General features: G+C 37.2%; 2 pseudogenes; both read right to left on the bottom strand.

Moving 5' to 3' along the window:
- Positions 1 to 14,265, bottom strand: part of LOC122363034 — a 76,511-nt pseudogene that overhangs the window by 29,260 nt on the left and 32,986 nt on the right.
- Positions 2,829 to 12,806, bottom strand: LOC122362738 (annotated as a pseudogene).

Below are 14,265 nucleotides of genomic sequence, written 5' to 3'. Positions count from 1 at the left end.
TCAGATTTGAGAGAGATTTTATAAAGAGATGCCCTCACTTGACTAACCATCAGCTAATGGACCAGGCAGCGCCAACAAGTAATGCCCCTTCCTGTGTACTGTCCCATGGCCGTCTCCAGCAGGAACAGAGGCACCCACAGGTAATACAAACACCAGGTAGGGGATCAGGAACGCCCCTGAGAACACACCAGCACAAAAGCATATTTTTAAGTATCCTGGCACAATGCTAAGGGAAGTAAGTGTATATTGTGTATTTAGGTGGCTAGTTTTCCTACCTCCTCTTTGCACTTGTAACAGAGGTAAGAAACCTCAGACTACAGTCAATGCATTCCTGCCACATGGGAAGAAACTCACTTTGCACCCCAGTACCCTCGCTCCTCTGTTTGTCATGCGTTCTATCCATTCCACACAGGTTTCACATTGATGTCCAAACTGCAATAAATGTAGTAATTGGTTGATGTATTGCTTTCTGCTTAGTTCTCTCTGGTTAACATTAGTTTATACAAATGTTTCAAGCCATTCATTGACAGATCCTCACTAGTACGAACCACAACCACATTTACAGATAAAGTTATTATTTAAGAAACAGAAAAAGACAGGTAGGCAAAATCAGTAAAATAATGCAAAAGCCCCAGTCTCACGACAAGCCCGTGTTATGCCTCTATTTATCTCCTTGCACTGAGGCTGTGATCAGAGTTCAAGACATAGATGTGCTTATTACTATAAAACAACCTTTATCATAGGCTTTTGTAACACCTCGACTACTTCCAACTCAGAAGTTCGGAGAAGTGCTAGCGAGAGTGACACCATGGTCCTGCATGTCCTGATTTCGCCGTTCAATGTGTTACAAAACATATTTTGCTGACCATATCTCGCACACTAAACCTAAACTTGAACACATGTTTAATCCCTAAAATCAGATTTAAAATGACACTGCTGTACAAGCACTAAACTTCAAGGCAAACTAAAACTAAATTGCTTCTTCAAACCTGATTAGCTAATCACAATCATAACTCCAGAGATTTTGGATCCAGGGACAGTGTCGCACTTGCATGTCCTGATATTGCTGTGAAATGTGTGTTTCTTTGGTCAGCATATTTTTGTTGACCCTGAACAACATTTTAAACCAAAGATCCAAAACCAACCTAACCACGCCCAAGAGTAATGCCTAAAATCCAGAGGAAATGATGAATGATGAATGACATCGATGTAGTCCCAATCACTGATTATCAACCTAAACAACCACAAAAAACTATAAAATGGTTCTTCCAAATCTGATTGGCTAATCAAAATGTTGTTCCAGGGTCAACGCAGATGTTGATCCAGGAACACGCTGAACTCAGAAAATCAGGGAAATTCCTCTGCTGTCGCACTAGTGCTGGGCCTAAGATGCTAAGTAAAATCAGGTTCAAGCGGTTCCACCCATGGTGGAATGATCTTCAAACCCCAACCAGAATCGTTAACTTCTCGATCATTTACACTAATTGACTTCATCCTAAATTTAAGAAAATAACAATAATAAAAAACCTTGTCACTCTCTTTTATTACTTCCTCTCTAAGCTTGGTACTTTCGAACAACACCTGTCCCCAAAAAGTTGCTTTGGATAAAAAAATGTTGAAGAAAACTGCATATGCTGGTCAGGCATATTTTGAAGCTAGGATGCTACTGGTTTAATGGTCCTGCGTACATAAACATATTATAATTCTTCTGGGGCCACTGAAATTAAGAGAATTATAGGAAATATTGATAAATAACAATTTTTTTACAAAATGTATTTTTTAGCTATTTAGGTCTGTCATGGATAAGTAAATGACAACAAAACTTTGCCAGTAGGTATGTCTCTTGCTATTTTGAATACTATTTAAGGAGAGGTGGATAGTAAAATATACATATTGGGACACAGGAGTCCATATGAATGGACGGTTAAATTCATTGATCACTCCACTCTTTTCAAGAAACAGATTCATTCACCTACATTGTTTGTTGCAATGAATATAAAACACAAGCCCATACATGTAATTTTTTTATTGCTTGGAGATTATAATGGCATTCTAACTGCTTCTTACTTTTGGATTCTTAAGATGTGTTTAAATAATAGGCTATTTTTTAGTATCTTGGAAAACCTTATTGTGACAACTTTTGAAATCATTATATTACATTCACTTGTAAGTTATTGTTTTGTACAAAAATCCTGGGACATAATAATACAAATATCAAGGAAGACCTAAACACAGAATATACTATCCCTGAGTAACATTTATTGTTTTTCTGTGTAATTAGTATTTAAAGAAATAGTACCCAAATATACACTCCAAAAAATGAAAAGTTATTTCATGAATTATTCTGCTTAATGTCATTCCAAATCTATAAGACCTTTAGTATCTCAGAACACAAAAGAGTACTTTTGATAAAAACAAAGGTCTTACAGGTTTAGGTAACAAAATGGGGGTGAGTAATTTTTGAGGGGAACTATCCCCACCCTAAGCATGCTAGATACCAAAGAGCTAGTGATATGTGTCCACACAGAGCTGCACAAAAGAGCCGCTCAACAAATTAAATTTATTTTCATGAGAAAGATCAGTGTTAAGTGGCTTTTACAACATGAAATCTAGCCATGAAGCAGATTCCTCACTATGTGCCCCTGCTCCTTTTCTTGTAATGCCCCTTTTCCTGCCTGGCTTTGAGAGGACAATCACCTCATATTTTCCTGCTCTATCCCACACTTTTCTTATCTCTGCATGAAGGCACAAAGCAGCCTGGAGGAATAATGCATCTTTACAGGTTTCCCCTAGTCCATTCACACTGATGTTTGGACTGATGATCCCCTTCAATAACCAGACTCCATCCAGTCTTTGTTTTGGATTCTGTCTCCAAAGTGCTGTTCTGGAGTGTCTTTTTTGTGGTTGTAGCAATGGAAGATGGACTCTCCCGGGGTCTCTTCATGAAGCTGTGGAAATGTTCTGGACGTCTCTGCACAGACATCTCTGACAGAATAAAGTGCCTTCTCCAACCTTGCCAGCTGCTGGATGCCAGTCCAGAGTGACCTCTGTCTTTTGCTAAAGTGAGACTTTCCAGCTGCTCTATGAGAGCACAAAGAGGGACAGGAGGACTCCACATGCACGGAAGAACATGTTGGAGGTTTTTGTCGGGTTCCCTGAAATTGTTACATGGTCACATTTAAACATTCAGAATTCACATATGAGGCAGTAAATTGAGACACACCTAACAAAACAGTGTCCACCGATTATAGGGGGCTCATTTATAAAAATTCCTAAATTTGATCTTGTGATTATTTCCCTGATATGCGTATGTGTACGATTTATAGAATGAGCATTACATACAAAAATTTTTAACTCAACAACGTTTTTTTAGGTACAAGCATTGCTGTGGATTTAAGTGCATGCACACTCTTTTTATTAAATGAAGGCCTCTGGTTTGGGATCAGCCTGTATCTGTTCTCAATCTGTTTAGTGCTTTTATACACATACACACACACACACACACACACACACACAAACACACACATAAATGATGGTTCTTACTTTGAGGTATGACTGCCAAATGTACCACAGCATAATTCTGTAGTAAGTCTTCTGCCTGAACAGTGAGAGTCAGGGTGATGGCTGTCCTGCCTGAGCAGTATGAGGGTCCTTAATTCAACCTCCCGCTTCTCAGAGCCCATTGCACTTATAAACTAGCCTAAAATGGAATAATGACATGTATAACCTGTATTGCTGAAATATAAAAGTATATAAATCTTCAACCAAACTGATTCTAAACATTCAGTCATTAGGTAGATGTGTTTTTATATACAGTTAGTAAATACTGTTGTATTTGTGTCATTTGAAAAACTTTCCTTTGCTCGTTCTCACCTTTGTTGGTCTGGGTGGGATAGATACCCATGGTCATCTTTTGCTGAAAGACTAAAATGACGATTGGGACCATGGATTGATTATCTCAAACAACACAGTCGAGCTGTGACCTGGGAGAAGCTGTGGAGCTGAATGCACCTAGGAAGAAGGGCACTTTCATTGAATGTTTTATGATTTGCCAGCACATTATTTTTGAATTTATTCCATTCGTACCTGTATCTGCACATGTGTCGGTTGAATCATCTCAGTGGAAACTCTTTCGAGGAGCAAGTTGCCTCTTTTATCCTTTCAGACAATCGATGCTGAATGGCATCCTGGGAACTGAGTCCATGTACCCCACTAGCTCCTCTTCAGACCAATGAGAAGATGTAGAGTTTAGCCATACTACTGTAGGCTCTCCCCATTAGGCCCCAACAGGGTCATGTGACTGAATGAGGGCCTCCTCATTGGGTGATATGCCTGTCACAGCAACCACTAAAAACACTGGAACTCCTATGAAGAAATGTGGTAGTAAAATAACACAGTCAGGAAAAGATGCGAATAGATCCTTAACAACAGTGAAAAATACTTTAAACTAATGTTTAGCATTACACAAATGTCTCAAGACAACAAAGAAAAGACCTGCCATAGGACTGCCCTTCCATTCTTTCTCAGTCCTGGATGTGTCTCATTAGATTCTCTTACCAAAATAACATAGGAAGTCCAAGCTGCTATCACCTAGAAGAAGGTTAAGCACAATACGACTGTAACATTTTTATTACTAACTGCATCATATTAAGATTTGGGTGATTTCACGTGCATATTATTTACCCAGCACGATTGAATGTCATTATTCAATGGTTTTGACTCTAAGTTGCCATATACCTATCTGTGTGTAGGCAGCAGGCTTTATTCTATTTAGACCGTCACATATGAGTTTAGCACTGCTGAGGGACCGTCAGTACCAGGAAGAGTTCTGTTGAACTTACTGAGAAATAAATATTAGGAAAAATGAGAACTCTACAATGTACAGTGATTCAAAAAGGTATAGAGATATACACTGATAGATTATAAAAGTGAAAGCAGAGACAAGAATAAAGTGTGCATTAACAGTTGTGAGTCAAGCATTTAAAGGGATATTTTCTCTTTTATGGCGCTAGAAATTTACTGTTTGGAGTTCAGATCATTCCACCAAAGTATATGAAGATTTGGACTTTTATATGGTTATTGAAGTCAAGTACCAAACAGACATCAAAGAACTAGTGGTGAGAAGAAAGCCGACTTTGTTGTGCTTAGGTAGGTGGAGAGGGACTGTTTAGCTACAGTAAAAGATCTTTGTAAGTACCTGAGGGACTGACAAGCTCACAATGTGTCAGCTGACCAGTGATGTGCAGCATAACTTTTGTCACAGCTTTGTCCACTCTGAAAGGATTTGATGAATTTGATTCACTTTCTGCATGAAGCAGAGTTACCTATTTAAAAAAATAAAAGCATGGTAATTCAGAATCCTGTATTAAATTCTGACTGTAATTAAATGATTCGTTTAGTTCCAGATAAAAATTTCCCGGTAGTTTACTCATCACAATGTCATTCAAGATGTTCATCACCTTTCATTCTTCAAGATAAAACAGAAATTAACATTTTTGAGGATAACGTTCTGGATTTTTCTCCATATGTTGGATTTCAATGTAAATCAAAGGGTTGAAAGATCCAAATTGCAATTTCAATTTAGCTTCAAAGGCTCTACATGATCCCAGGCCAGGAATAAATGTCTTAACTAGTAAAACGTTTAGTAAATTAATTTTTAAATTTGAATAAAATATATAATTTTTAACCACATAGGCTCATCTTGCACTAACTGGACCTCACTCATTACGTAATCATTGTCCTCAAAAAATTAATTAATTTCATTTAAACTGAAAAAGTTCTGAACATCTTTTGAGTGAGTTCATTATCAGTACATTTCTATTGTGAAAGTTGACTAATCCTTTAATTCTTAAAACAGGTTGTGTTTCCAGTTGGCTCTACCTTGCTTGAGGTGGTGGTGTCTTCTACAATGGTTGATACTTGTTGAATGTCTGTTTTTGTAGTGAAGATAGTCATTCCTCCAGACAAAGAAGAAAGTGAGGAATACAGAGAAAATCTATCAGGAGATAAAGATTCTCTTCTTTTCCTTTTTCTCATCCCTTTTACGCTTCCTCTGGTATGCTAGATCTTCAGTGAGTAAAAAGTTCACCTAGCAGCGTACCAAGATTAGATGCGTAGAAAACAATGCCTCTGTTCCAAAAACTTAAGTTACCTTGCCTACATACTGTAGGCAACAGCTTTCTGAGGTAGCATCACAGCTAAAATGCAACATCGTAAGTGAATATGGAATCTGGAATATGCAATACATTTTGGCTCTCTGCCCAGGAGAGTCAGTAGAGTTTTGATATGCTAAGCTACCAACATAATACCCTAATTATTGAATGTTTTAAACAATGTGTGTTTGTGCGTTTACCTTTATTTGCTTCTCCAGTATGAGAGCCTGGACTGCATTTTGCAGATGATGGTCTTTAGAGAGAAGCGTCTGTGAAATCTAAATATCTCTCTGACAGCGGAGGGCTATGGGTTAGGAACCAACTGACCCACAGACACATTCACACACATAAGAGACACAGATAGAGACACATTTAGAATGTACACCACTGTTATTGGTACAATTTACAATCCATCGTGTTTCATGCTAAGCTAAAGTGTTACAAATGTGTCCTAAGTAAAGTACCACTGGACCATAACATTTAGGACAAATTACTTTAAGTAAATGTAGTGCTGTGTAGTGTTTATTATATTTTCTAGGCTCAGTTTCTGTGAGACCTGATTAGGCGATAGGTAGCTGTGATTCTGTGTATAATCAGTGATAGTGTATAGATCTTATATTCGCCAGTAAATTTGGGTAGATAAATAAAGCAGCTTTTTGATGGAAAGTCATCACCATATTTTGGGAGAGGTATACCATTATTAATCATATTCATATTGCAACATGCTCTTTGCTTGAATAAAACCTATATTTAGCTTTTCTTCTTATAATGGTCTTCAATTAGGATCAACGGGCTGAAGGTCAAACTCCAGTTTCAATGCAGCTTCAAAGGGCTTCCAGCCAAAGAATAAGGGTGCAATTTAGTAAAGTGATTGGTCGTTTAAAAAAAAAAAGGATATACTTATATACTTTTGTTAATATACATAATTATTCCTTCGTACTTTGCTTCAAAAAGGTAGAGGTAGGCAAAATACAAAAAAATCTGACATCATTGTTTTACCTTTTTCTGTAAAGGGCATTTTAACTTCATTTACATGTACGATTTGTAAAACACTGGAGGCTTCATTTATAAAGCGTGCATACACACAGATTTGATCGTGAGAATGTGCAAATGCTTAAATCCACACCAACGCTCATATTTATAAAATCTGCCTTTGACATGAAAGAGTGCTTATCAGTAACTTTTTGCTTATGTGCTTATTTTGTTGATATGAATTGCTTCTCATTACCAATTAATGACTAAATGACTAAATGTAAATGTAAATGTAACATCAGGATCTGAGAAGATGTATGCACTTTTTATTATTTCAGTTTTTAAAGAGTTAAACAAGGTCAATACTGATATCCTAAGATTTATAGATCTTTTACTTTTGTAAAATTATTCAAATATTTAATAAATTATTTAATAAATTCTGAAATGGGAACAGGATTAGAATATGCACCTGTAGAATTATATAAGAATTATGAAAATCGTAGTCATGGACAAAATTTTGGAGAACAGAATTAGGTGACCAAATGAAATGTACATTTTCATTTGAACAGATATATAATAGACATCTCACAGTAATATTATTTTCTAGTAAAATATGCAAGGCAGATAATTTGTTGTTATTTGTTGTTATACACCATATTGTATGTCAGAAGAGCCGTTTTCTTTGTTTTGCACTCAAGAAACTGTTTGCTCTTACTTTGTAAAAAAGAGATTAAAATAGAATGTGGAACTGCTGTTGTTAAACCGATGAGGTTTATGAAATCTAGAGACATTGAAAGTGATAGTTAAAAATCCAACAAAGAGCTGATTGCATAAAACAACTGTGGTTGTGAATCACCAAGATTAAATGCTTTGAGTGTTCAAATTTTAAATGTGACCAGACAGTTCTGGAAAAGCCGTCTTGACAAATGGTAGCAAATAGATTGGGAGTCTGCTCAACAAGTGCAAGAGAAGCAGAGACATGACTGCAGAGAAGAAGAGGAAGTGGCTTTTGGGCGCACGTGCTGCATTTCCAATGATCACTACACTTTAAACTAACATTTTGAAAACATGTTCAATAGGTACCAGTCCAGCTCTGCTATATATGTTAATGAAGGGAAAGAACTAGGGACAGATTGATTCACCTGTCACTTTAAAATCTGAGTGTTACATTCCCTGTGTTAAGGTTTTCGGTTCCACTGTTTTAGCATATTACTTTACACTGAGCTGGATATAGCAGAGTGAGAACTTTTACTTTAACCAAATAGGGGTAAAGACACCAGGGGTATAAGGTGGGAATGTTTTGGCCGTGGATACAATATCGTGAGGAGTCTTCTTTGGAGAAGTTTGTGAGCAACAACAAATGGTATGAAAATTTGAATTGCACAATGAATGTCAAATTACATATGAGAAATTGAACATTGTTTCTCTAAACGGTAGACCAAAAGTTAAATTTATGTATGAGGTGTTAATTCCATGGATACTGACATCAGACAACTAAAACTCTTTAAAGCTGTTTGTATTCTGAGGATGCAGCCCTTGAATTGGAACAGTTCTACACATTGGAGGTTGCTCACCTCCAAGACTTTTATTAGTTGTCCACAAATACAGGGGTTTCCCTGTTTTTATCCATAGCAAGTCTGTTATAATTTTTAACTTTGTTCAATGTTTGAGAATGTGTTATGCTTACCTGAAGGGCAGAGAGACACATCTCTGGTTCATCCCCACCTCCAAGAGCCGTCAGATCCTCCATGTACTGCATGAACTGATGAGGGTCATCTGTTTCCTTCACTGGCCCAAAACCTGAGATATCATCAGTGTGCTTAGGGTAGAACTGTGTAAACATCCAAATGCAACTAATTCTGCTGTTAGAAGCATATCATTCTAACCAGGGTCATGAAAAGCACTAGAATGAAGGTGCCAGGCAGACTGAGTGCGTTGACTCTTTTCTCGTGCCTGTATTATGGAGAGGGCTCTGAGTCGGGCTGCTGTGATCTCCTCAAACATGCTGCCAGTTGTGTCCATGACAAAGACCAGTGTTGGGGGCTGCTGGACACTAAAGAGCCTACAGGTTTCCACAGACATTGGAAAAAAACGGTTTAATTTACTGAATTAGCAAACCATGGAAAAAGCTTTTCCAAATAGTTTTTCAACAAAACTGTAAACAGGAAGGTAAAAATTCACAGACGTGCTATCCTTTAATGCACTCATTAAGGAACACTCCACATTATTGGAAATAGGCTCATTCTCTCTCTCCCAGAGATAATAAACTGAGTTTTACTGTTTTGAAATCCCTTCAGCCAATCTCTAGGTCTGGCAATAGCACTTTTAGAATAGCTTAGCATAGATCATTGAATCCAATTAGACCAGTAGCATGGGGTTAAACATCACCAAAGAGTTTTGACATTTTCCTATTTAAAACTTGACTATTCTGTAGTTATATCATGTACTAAGACAGCGGAAAATGAAAAGATTTTGAAAATGATATTTTCTATGCCAATATGATTAGGAATTATACTCCCATTGCAGTCTAATAATCAAGGAGGTTTGCTGCCATAACATGGCGCAGTGATATCGTGAATTGCCTGTGGAGAAAATAGTCCCCAGTTTGTAAGACACGCTCTCTGTGCAGGCAAGAGGGTCTGGCTGTTTTCAAGTGCTGTGTGATAACACTGTCCCTGCTGTGGTCATGTTACAGCAGTAAAACCTCTTAATTATTACACTGAAAGGAGTAAACTTCCTAATCATATTGTATATGCAACTTTTGATTTTCCACCAGTATTAGTGGACAATAGAACTACAAAAGAGTCAAGTTTTAAATAGGAAAAGAATCTCTGGTCAAAAATGCTACTGGTTAAATTGGACTCAATGATCTATGCTAAGCTATGCTAAAAGTGCCATCACCCAATAACTTCCAATTGTTATAGGTGTGTTCCTTTTTAACAAAAGGCATCAAAAGGCGTCTAAAAGTTAATCATGAGTCCCACTTTTCTTTGTAGATCACTGTAAGCAGTAGTGATTTTTAAATTGACCTCTGACCTGAGGAAGCTTTTGGCCCCACCTCATTGCGGAGGTCTTGGAGCACTCTGAGGGTTGCTGTGGTAGCCAGATGGGCAGCTTCTTTATGGAGGTAGTGATGAGGGGAGAACAGCGGAGATGTGCTGTCCTTGTTGATTCCCTCCCTCAGCTCCCTGGTGACGACTGCTGTCCAGAATCCCACCATGACTGCACTTTCCTTTTCAATAACAAAACAATAGCGTACTAAATCATCAGAATGAATCATAAATCAGATTAGCTTTTATAGGTTTAGAAGATATGGTTCTTTACAATAACTTAAACTAAAGAGTTTAAACGACGAATAAAGAGGTGAATCTCATGAAATATGAAGATTTCTAGGTTATATTTCACTCCAATATGTTTCACCCAAAACTCAAGGTAATACCAATTACAGTAGTAAAAGTAAATGATTAAGATTGTACTACTGTAATAATTAAGCACATTCCCAATTACCAGGATGCAAAATAATTTTTTTGGTAATCCAAAAATGTATCAATGTTTAAATAAAATGATTCCAGTATGATTCCTCAATGATTGACTTGAGCTTAAGACTCGTGGTGGTGTTTAAGATATTGTTTGTCGTTTATTGTTTCTAAAAAGGCTGAAAAATAACGCCATGTTTTATTATCAATATCGGTAACGGCATTGTAACGGGGAAATTTGTTTGATTACTGGTTCTTGACAAAAAATAATGCCGTTAGTAATGCCGTTATTACCATCACTGGTGAAAATTGACCAGGACATATTTATTCACTTAACTTGCATGATGAAGCTTATACCTTGAGGTTTGACAGGGTAAGTGCTGAAATAACCAGTAGTCAGTAGTGGTTTGTCTGACGAATCATTTCCTCCAGCAAATTATTGTAACAGCTAAATCTGTAGCACTCTGCACAGGTTGGGGTTTCCTCTGAAAACAATAAACACATTATGGTGAACACTGAGCGGGTAATGATTTATTGATAAATGCTTTTTGAGGGACTCACCTGAAGCTACAGCAACTGACGGCTCTTCTGGGTGCAGAAGGTGGAGGTACACTTCTTGCTGACCCATCTCCACCCAGTTACTGTGACTGTAAAGTCCTACAAACATACGCATACAACAGTCAGTTTTTTCGTAATGCTAACAATATACAACAATGCTACAAACATCTAATGGCCAATGCAACATGTGACTGTAATATCATATTCTTAATCAAGTAATATTGGCAGACAACCCTGACCATCTCACAACAATCTTATAACCAGCTCAGAACCAGCTTAAAACCAGCTCACACCAGATACCATGCTTTTAAACATACCTAACCTGCATTTGTTGCTTTTTTCAACAGGAAATACATATAATGTTGTCAGAATAATAAATAAAATGTGTTAGCCAACCTGTAACGAGTGGAAAAGCTGACCCAGGCTATGCCTGGCCCCTAGTACTCCTTAGCCTGGGTCTGCAGTACCGTCTGGCTCCATAACTCTCGTAGAATCTGGGTGGCTCCTTCCACTCTCTCAGAGTCAAAGTGGTATACTGGATCAGAACATGTGGAGCTCAAGAAATCCATTTCAGAGTTAGCACTTGCTACCTCCCCCACAGCATGCCAAAACCTCGACCAAGCCAAGTATACTGAAACAAATAAATCAGTGACACTAAATCTTTAAATCATCACATCAGCAACTGGAAATATTCAGTAGCACAGAAACCTACCAGCTCTTCATCATCTACATCACGATGACGTTCCATCCTTTTGCTCAGAGTTTCCATTGTGATGTTCAGTATAGCTTGTTCTGTCATGTACTGGTGTGTGTATGAATCCCAGGACAATGTTAGTACACGTGACCAGAAGTTGGGAAGAAAGGCTTGGCTTGTTGGCATACAGTAAATGAACAGCACCAAGACACATTGGTGGGCCAAAATCCAGGAGCTCATTCCTTCACACATCATTCCACACCCATTAAAACACCTGAACTCTTATAGAAAGATGCATCACACCTGGAAAGGGTTACATGTGAGGGGATGTGGTGAGCTGTATGTGCACATCACGCTGTTTGCCTAGTCTGAGTGGTACACATAAATATACATAAACAATGATTTTACCTTTTTAAATGGTAAATTTTCAGTTCAATGTACTGTTAAACATGTAAATGGTGGCATATATATATATATATATATATATATATATATATATATATATATATATATATATATATATATATTACATATATATATATATATTTTGTGGCAGGCATTGTTTTAAGAAAACTTCAAAAGTTTCGTTCCAGACTAAGTATTAATATTCTCAAGTTTAAAACTATACTATACTTATAATTAAGTTGTATTTTTAATAACAGATTTGGGTGTGGCTTTGGTCCACCTGCTCCAGTCATTTTAACTACTGATTAAGTAAATTATTTGTTTTATAATGCATCTACAAGTTTCTATTTTTTTATAAAGTGGTTAAACAATACACATTATATCTGAGCACAAAAAGAGGTAAAAAAACAGATATTTCTCTTACCTCTACTGGCTTCTTTCCTTTTGTGGTCTCAGTCTAGATTTTTCAGCTTGTATTTTTGTGGGTTTTATCATTTGACGCATCCAAACTCAATCAGCAGTCAGAAATGCACTTAGTGTGGTTCTCACTCTCAGACAAAGATGTTGTCAGCGATTTGCCTCCTCACCACACTACGTGCAGTCTTTTAAAAACAGTAGCTGAACAACAAGTTTTAACGCTCTTGCAAACATTTCTGGAGGCGCTTTAAGCTAAGTAACAGACAGAAACATGCCAGCAACTTGCTAAGATGGATATCCACGAGACATATCCTTAAATCCTCATGACCTCATTATTGCATGTGCTTCCCTCCTGGTCTTCTTTCTCCTCTCTCTCCAGTGTCTTTCTCCTCACTTGCCCCATTTTAGCATGCTGCATTGACTCCACACAATAGTTCTGCATATATTAAGGGCCAGTGTGTCCCCCTTCCCTGGTCTTCAGTTCTGTCTTTTGCCTGACATGAAAACACACACCATGCTCACTTCCCCCAGTGGTTCTATTGTGACTTCATGGTGAAAGACTTTAGACATGTTGCTAGCCAACCCCTCTCCTGGCATTAGACTTTAGACCTAAGCTTTAGAACGGTACGGAGGATAAAGCTGCATTGTAGTTTGGGTCTTTTTGTAGTTTGTGAATTCTGCCTATAGCGAATCTATGGATGAATGTTTACTTATAGTTTACTGATTCTTAAATGCAGTTCGGTGTATAGAAAATAGTGCTTACTACTATAAAATAAAATAAATAATAATACTAATAAATAAAACAAAATTCATGCATAATCCAATAAAAATGTTATTTTGTGTTCCATGCTTCCTTTCAAATAGGTGAAACAGAGTGAAATTTCAATATGTGCAATCTTGCTTTAAGCTTTATGAAACAATGTTTGTATTATGCGTCTACACTAGTGCTGGTTGCAGTGTAGCTCTGCAGTTCCCAGCATGCACTGCAGGAGCACTATAAGCTGCTATAACTGCACTATAACTGTGGCATCTAAGTTAACAATTAAAGATGGACTAGCAAAAAATAAACATTTAAATGTAATGTTTAGCATGCATGAGGAACTTGCACATCTAGACAAATAATCATCCACAGCACCACCAATGGTTCACGGGCATCATTAATAAATGTTACACTACTTTGAAATAATTTGTCACACTAATAAAAACCATACATGCTATAAAACTATGAATAACCAACCACATTTGGGTGTCAATCTAAGATAACATCTGCGCTAAATACTGTGTAAACCTATATATATATAGTATATTTATTTATATTTTATATTAGTATATTTAGTGTTTCATTTGTTATGTTGAGATGTACTAAAGTTGCACTTAGTCTCATACTCTATCATGTGCGATTGCTAAAGTGTGTTCAGTTCTGTCAAATTGGTATAAAAAGGTTAGTATAACCTGGCAGCCCTTCTGTGCAGACCAAAGTGTGGAAAGACCATCGACTCTACTCTGTGATTCCACCAGTCAGGGATACTGGCAAGTATTGCTTTTTATTTATCCTCTTTCCTACTGCTTGTTTCACTTTTGTTTTTATAAC

Source organism: Puntigrus tetrazona, chromosome 18 (genome assembly GCF_018831695.1).
Source record: "Puntigrus tetrazona isolate hp1 chromosome 18, ASM1883169v1, whole genome shotgun sequence".
NCBI classification, from domain to species: Eukaryota; Metazoa; Chordata; class Actinopteri; order Cypriniformes; family Cyprinidae; genus Puntigrus; species Puntigrus tetrazona.
The sequence above is the reverse complement of the archived record's forward strand: the minus strand, read 5'-3'. Positions and strand labels throughout refer to the sequence as shown.